At 48.7% G+C, this 7970-nt stretch overlaps 1 pseudogene; it reads right to left on the bottom strand.

The window, feature by feature from the left end:
• Nucleotides 1–7554, bottom strand: part of LOC127922658 (clarin-2-like) — a 9961-nt pseudogene extending 2407 nt beyond the window's left edge.
• Nucleotides 7555–7970: the final 416 nt, after the last annotated feature.

Genomic DNA, 7970 nt, shown 5'->3' with positions numbered 1-7970 from the left:
TTACCAAGGTAGTCCCCACATTACCAAGGTAGTCCCCACATTACCAAGGTAGTCCCCACATTACCAAGGTAGTCTCCACAATACCAAGGTAGTCCCCCACATTACCAGGGTAGTCCCACATTACCAAGGTAGTCCCCACATTACCAAGGTAGTCCCCCACATTACCAGGGTAGTCCCACATTACCAAGGTAGTCCCCACATTACCAAGGTAGTCCCCCACATTACCAAGGTAGTCCCCACATTACCAGGGTAGTCCCACATTACCAAGGTAGTCCCCACAATACCAAGGTAGTCCCCACATTACCAAGGTAGTCCCCACATTACCAAGGTAGTCCCCACAATACCAAGGTAGTCCCCACATTACCAAGGTAGTCCCCACATTACCAAGGTAGTCCCCACAATACCAAGGTAGTCTCCACAATACCAAGGTCGTCCCCACAATACCAAGGTCGTCCCCACAATACCAAGGTAGTCCCCACATTACCAAGGTAGTCCCCACATTACCAAGGTAGTCCCCACATTACCAAGGTAGTCCCCACATTACCAAGGTAGTCCCCACATTACCAAGGTAGTCTCCACACTACCAAGGTAGTCTCCACAATACCAAGGTCGTCCCCACAATACCAAGGTAGTCCCCACATTACCAAGGTCGTCCCCACAATACCAAGGTCGTCCCCACAATACCAAGGTAGTCCCCACATTACCAAGGTAGTCCTCACATTACCAAGGTAGTCCCCACATTACCAAGGTAGTCCCCATATTACCAAGGTAGTCCCCACATTACCAAGGTAGTCTCCACACTACCAAGGTAGTCTCCACAATACCAAGGTCGTCCCCACAATACCAAGGTAGTCCCCACAATACCAAGGTAGTCCCCACATTACCAAGGTAGTCCCCACATTACCAAGGTAGTCTCCACACTACCAAGGTAGTCTCCACAATACCAAGGTCGTCCCCACAATACCAAGGTAGTCCCCACATTACCAAGGTAGTCCCCACATTACCAAGGTAGTCTCCACAATACCAAGGTCGTCCCCACAATACCAAGGTAGTCTCCACCATATCAAGGTAGTCCCCACAATACCAAGGTAGTCCCCACAATACCAAGGTAGTCTCCACCATATCAAGGTAGTCCCCACAATACCAAGGTAGTCCCCACATTACCAAGGTAGTCTCCACAATACCAAGGTCGTCCCCACAATACCAAGGTAGTCTCCACCATATCAAGGTAGTACCCACAATACCAAGGTCGTCCCCACAATACCAAGGTAGTCTCCACCATATCAAGGTAGTCTCCACAATACCAAGATAGTCCCCACATTACCAAGGTAGTCCCCACAATACCAAGGTAGTCCCCACATTACCAAGGTAGTCCCCACATTACCAAGGTAGTCCCCACATTACCAAGGTAGTCCCCACATTACCAAGGTAGTCCCCACATTACCAAGGTAGTCCCCACAATACCAAGGTAGTCCCCACATTACCAAGGTAGTCCCCACATTACCAAGGTAGTCCCCACATTACCAAGGTAGACCCCACAATACCAAGGTAGTCCCCACAATACCAAGGTAGTCCCCCACATTACCAAGGTAGTCCCCACATTACCAAGGTAGTCCCCACATTACCAAGGTAGTCCCCACAATACCAAGGTAGTCCCCACATTACCAAGGTAGTCCCCACAATACCAAGGTAGTCCCCACATTACCAAGGTAGACCCCACAATACCAAGGTAGTCCCCACAATACCAAGGTAGTCCCCACATTACCAAGGTAGTCCCCACATTACCAAGGTAGTCCCCACATTACCAAGGTAGTCCCCACATTACCAAGGTAGTCCCCACATTACCAGGGTAGTCCCCACAATACCAAGGTAGTCCCCACATTACCAAGGTAGTCCCCACATTACCAAGGTAGTCCCCACATTACCAAGGTAGTCCCCACAATACCAAGGTAGTCCCCACATTACCAAGGTAGTCCCCACATTACCAAGGTAGTCCCCCACATTACCAAGGTAGTCCCCACATTACCAAGGTAGTCCCCACATTACCAAGGTAGTCCCCACATTACCAAGGTAGTCTCCACAATACCAAGGTAGTCCCCCACATTACCAGGGTAGTCCCACATTACCAAGGTAGTCCCCACATTACCAAGGTAGTCCCCCACATTACCAGGGTAGTCCCACATTACCAAGGTAGTCCCCACATTACCAAGTAGATTACAGTTTCTATAGTAGTCCCCCACATTACCAAGGTGTCCCCACATTACCAGGGTAGTCCCACATTACCAAGGTAGTCCCCACATTACCAAGGTAGTCCCCACATTACCAAGGTAGTCCCCACAATACCAAGGTAGTCCCCACATTACCAAGATAGTCCCCACATTACCAAGGTAGTCCCCACATTACCAAGGTAGTCTCCACAATACCAAGGTAGTCTCCACAATACCAAGGTCGTCCCCACAATACCAAGGTCGTCCCCACAATACCAAGGTAGTCCCCACATTACCACGGTAGTCCCCACAATACCAAGGTAGTCCCCACATTACCAAGGTAGTCCCCACATTACCAAGGTAGTCTCCACACTACCAAGGTAGTCTCCACAATACCAAGGTCGTCCCCACAATACCAAGGTAGTCCCCACATTACCAAGGTCGTCCCCACAATACCAGGGTAGTCCCCACATTACCAAGGTCGTCCCCACATTACCAAGGTAGTCCCCACATTACCAAGGTAGTCCCCACAATACCAAGGTAGTCCCCACATTACCAAGGTAGTCCCCACATTACCAAGGTAGTCTCCACACTACCAAGGTAGTCTCCACAATACCAAGGTCGTCCCCACAATACCAAGGTAGTCCCCACATTACCAAGGTAGTCCCCACATTACCAAGGTAGTCTCCACAATACCAAGGTCGTCCCCACAATACCAAGGTAGTCTCCACCATATCAAGGTAGTCCCCACAATACCAAGGTAGTCCCCACAATACCAAGGTAGTCTCCACCATATCAAGGTAGTCCCCACAATACCAAGGTAGTCCCCACATTACCAAGGTAGTCTCCACAATACCAAGGTCGTCCCCACAATACCAAGGTAGTCTCCACCATATCAAGGTAGTACCCACAATACCAAGGTCGTCCCCACAATACCAAGGTAGTCTCCACCATATCAAGGTAGTCTCCACAATACCAAGATAGTCCCCACATTACCAAGGTAGTCCCCACATTACCAAGGTAGTCCCCACATTACCAAGGTAGTCCCCACATTACCAAGGTAGTCCCCACATTACCAGGGTAGTCCCCACATTACCAAGGTAGTCCCCACATTACCAAGGTAGTCCCCACATTACCAAGGTAGTCCCCACATTACCAAGGTAGTCCCCACATTACCAAGGTAGTCCCCACATTACCAAGGTCGTCCCCACAATACCAAGGTAGTCCCCACAATACCAAGGTAGTCCCCACATTACCAAGGTAGTCCCCACATTACCAAGGTAGTCCCCACATTACCAAGGTAGTCCCCACATTACCAAGGTAGTCCCCACATTACCAAGGTAGACCCCACAATACCAAGGTAGTCCCCACATTACCAAGGTAGACCCCACAATACCAAGGTAGTCCCCACAATACCAAGGTAGTCCCCACATTACCAAGGTAGTCCCCACATTACCAAGGTAGTCCCCACATTACCAAGGTAGTCCCCACATTACCAAGGTAGACCCCACAATACCAAGGTAGTCCCCACAATACCAAGGTAGTCCTCACATTACCAAGGTCGTCCCCACAATACCAAGGTAGTCCCCACATTACCAAGGTAGTCCCCACATTACCAAGGTAGTCCCCACATTACCAAGGTAGTCCCCACATTACCAAGGTAGTCCTCACATTACCAAGGTCGTCCCCACAATACCAAGGTAGTCCCCACAATACCAAGGTAGTCCCCACATTACCAAGGTAGTCCCCACATTACCAAGGTAGTCCCCACATTACCAAGGTAGTCCCCACAATACCAAGGTAGTCCCCACATTACCAAGGTAGTCCCCACATTACCAAGGTAGTCCCCACATTATCAAGGTAGTCCCCACATTACCAAGGTAGTCTCCACAATACCAAGGTAGTCTCCACAATACCAAGGTAGTCCCCACAATACCAAGGTAGTCCCCACATTACCAAGGTAGTCCCCACATTACCAAGGTAGTCCCCACATTACCAAGGTAGTCCCCACATTACCAAGGTAGTCCCCACATTACCAAGGTAGTCCCCACATTACCAAGGTAGTCCCCACAATACCAAGGTAGTCCCCACAATACCAAGGTAGTCCCCACATTACCAAGGTAGTCCCCACATTACCAAGGTAGTCCCCACAATACCAAGGTAGTCCCCACATTACCAAGGTAGTCCCCACATTACCAAGGTAGTCTCCACACTACCAAGGTAGTCTCCACAATACCAAGGTCGTCCCCACAATACCAAGGTAGTCCCCACATTACCAAGGTAGTCCCCACATTACCAAGGTAGTCTCCACAATACCAAGGTCGTCCCCTGGTACCAAGGTAGTCTCCACCTTATCAAGGTAGTCCCCACAATACCAAGGTAGTCCCCACAATACCAAGGTAGTCTCCACCATATCAAGGTAGTCCCCACAATGGGTAGTCCCCACATTACCAAGGTAGTCTCCACAATACCAAGGTCGTCCCCACAATGTGTTTAGGTAGTCTCCACCATATCAAGGTAGTCCCCACAATACCAAGGTCGTCCCCACAATACCAAGGTAGTCTCCACCATATCAAGGTAGTCCCCACAATACCAAGGTAGTCCCCACATTACCAAGGTAGTCCCCACATTACCAAGGTAGTCCCCACATTACCAAGGTAGTCCCCACAATACCAAGGTAGTCCCCACATTACCAAGGTAGTCCCCACATTACCAAGGTAGTCCCCACATTACCAAGGTAGTCCCCACAATACCAAGGTCGTCCCCACAATACCAAGGTCGTCCCCACAATACCAAGGTAGTCCCCACAATACCAAGGTAGTCCCCACATTACCAAGGTAGTCCCCGCATTACCAAGGTAGTCCCCACATTACCAAGGTAGTCCCCACAATACCAAGGTAGTCCCCCACATTACCAAGGTAGTCCCCACATTACCAAGGTAGTCCCCACATTACCAAGGTAGTCCCCACAATACCAAGGTAGTCCCCACATTACCAAGGTAGTCCCCACATTACCAAGGTAGTCCCCACATTACCAAGGTAGTCCCCACATTACCAAGGTAGTCCCCACATTACCAAGGTAGACCCCACAATACCAAGGTAGTCCCCACAATACCAAGGTAGTCCTCACATTACCAAGGTCGTCCCCACAATACCAAGGTAGTCCCCACATTACCAAGGTAGTCCCCACATTACCAAGGTAGTCCCCACATTACCAAGGTAGTCCCCACATTACCAAGGTAGTCCTCACATTACCAAGGTCGTCCCCACAATACCAAGGTAGTCCCCACAATACCAAGGTAGTCCCCACATTACCAAGGTAGTCCCCACATTACCAAGGTAGTCCCCACATTACCAAGGTAGTCCCCAGTACCAAGGTAGTCCCCACATTACCAAGGTAGTCCCCACATTACCAAGGTAGTCCCCACATTATCAAAGTAGTCCCCACATTACCAAGGTAGTCTCCACAATACCAAGGTAGTCTCCACAATACCAAGGTAGTCCCCACAATACCAAGGTGTCCCCACATTACCAAGGTAGTCCCCACATTACCAAGGTGTCCCCACATTACCACGGTAGTCCCCACATTACCAAAGTAGTCCCCACATTACCAAGGTAGTCCCCACAATACCAAGGTAGTCCCCACAATACCAAGGTAGTCCCCACATTACCAAGGTAGTCCCCACAATACCAAGGTAGTCCCCACAATACCAAGATAGTCCCCCACATTACCAAGGTAGTCTCCACATTACCAAGGTAGTCCCCACAATACCAAGGTAGTCCCCACAATACCAAGATAGTCCCCACATTACCAAGGTAGTCTCCACATTACCAAGGTAGTCCCCACATGTACTGGTAGTCCCCAGGTAGTTCCACATTACCAAGGTAGTCCCCATTACCAAGGTAGTCCCCACATGGTAGTCCCCACATTACCAGGTGTTTATTACCAAGGTAGTCCCCACATTACCAAGGTAGTCCCCTGTTAAAGGGTAGTCCCCACAATACCAAGGTCGTATTACCAAGGTGTCCCCACATTACCAGGTAGTCCCCACATTACCAAGGTGTCCCCACTGTACCAAGGTAGTCCCCACTAGGGTCAGGTGTTTATGTACCAAGGTAGTCCCCACATTACCAAGGTGTCCCCACATTACTGTAGTCCCCACAATACCAAGGTAGTCCCCACATTACCAAGGTAGTCCCCACATTACCACGGTAGTCCCCACATAACCAAGGTAGTCCCCACATTACCAAGGTAGTCCCCACAATACCAAGGTATCCCCACATTACCAAGGTAGTCCCCACATTACCAAGGTAGTCCCCACATCCAAGGTAGTCCCCCACATTACTAGTCCCCACATTACCAAGGTAGTCCCCACTGGTAGTCCCCACATTACCAAGGTAGTCCCCACATTACCAAGGTAGTCCCCACATTACCAAGGTAGTCCCCACAATGACACAAGGAACATCACCCAAGATAGTAAGTGGTGTGTGTGTGTTAGTGGTGTGTGTATGTGTGTGTATGTGTGGTCTGTGTGTGTGTGTGTGTGTGTGTGTGTGTGTGTGTGTGTGTGTGTGTGTGTGTGTGTGTTTATGTGTGTGTATAATGTGTGTGTGTGTGTGTGTATGTACTGTGTGTGTGTGTGTGTGTGTGTGTAGTGTAGTGTGTAGTGTGTGTGTGTGTGTGTGTACTGTGTGTGTGTGTGTGTGTGTGTGTGTGTGTGTGTGTGTGTGTGTGTGTACCTGCTATGGTGTTCCAGATGTAGAGTCCAGTGGGACCTTTAATGCTGTGGTAGGGAACCTGATACACACACAAACACACAGTGTGTTTACACACTGGTCACACAGAGATATACACTATAACACCACACAGAGATATACACTATAACACCACACAGAGATATACACTATAACACCACACAGAGATATACACTATAACACCACACAGAGATATACACTATAACACCACACACACACAAACAGATATACACTATAACACCACACAAACAGATATACACTATAACACCACACACACACACAGATATACACTATAACACCACACAGAGATATACACTATAACACCACACACACACAAACAGATATACACTATAACACCACACAAACAGATATACACTATAACACCACACACACAGATATACACTATAACACCACAAACAGATATACACTATAAAACCAAAAACACATCATGGTCACCACAGAGCCCCTACCTTGCGTGCGTTGTAGATAGAGAATGAGAGGCTGACCCCCAGTAAACCCCACGGCCACCAACAGGAAGACTATCACCATCACATGGAGACCTGTGTTCAGGGTCTGTACCAGAGCAGGGAATACTGGGGACACACACACACACACACACACACACACACACATAACAGTCTGTACACACACATATCCCCACATAACAGTCTGTACACACACACACACACACACAACATGTAGTAGACACATCCACACACACACACATATATCCACACACAACAGTCACACACACATATCCACACACACAGTCTGTACACACACACATCCCCATAACAGTCTGTAGTAGATATATCCCTGATAACATTTTGTCCAGGTTTTATCATATTATACTGTCCAGGGTTAGGTGTTTATGTACTGGTCTAGGGTTAGGTGTTTATGTACTGGTCTAGGGTTAGGTTAGGTGTTTATGTACTGGTCTAGTTAGGTATATGTTTATGTACAGGTCTAGTCAGTGTATATCTGGTCCAAGGGTAGGTTTTATGTACTG

Source organism: Oncorhynchus keta, unplaced genomic scaffold, assembly GCF_023373465.1.
Source record: "Oncorhynchus keta strain PuntledgeMale-10-30-2019 unplaced genomic scaffold, Oket_V2 Un_contig_26598_pilon_pilon, whole genome shotgun sequence".
Taxonomy (NCBI): Eukaryota; Metazoa; Chordata; class Actinopteri; order Salmoniformes; family Salmonidae; genus Oncorhynchus; species Oncorhynchus keta.
The sequence above is the reverse complement of the archived record's forward strand: the minus strand, read 5'-3'. Positions and strand labels throughout refer to the sequence as shown.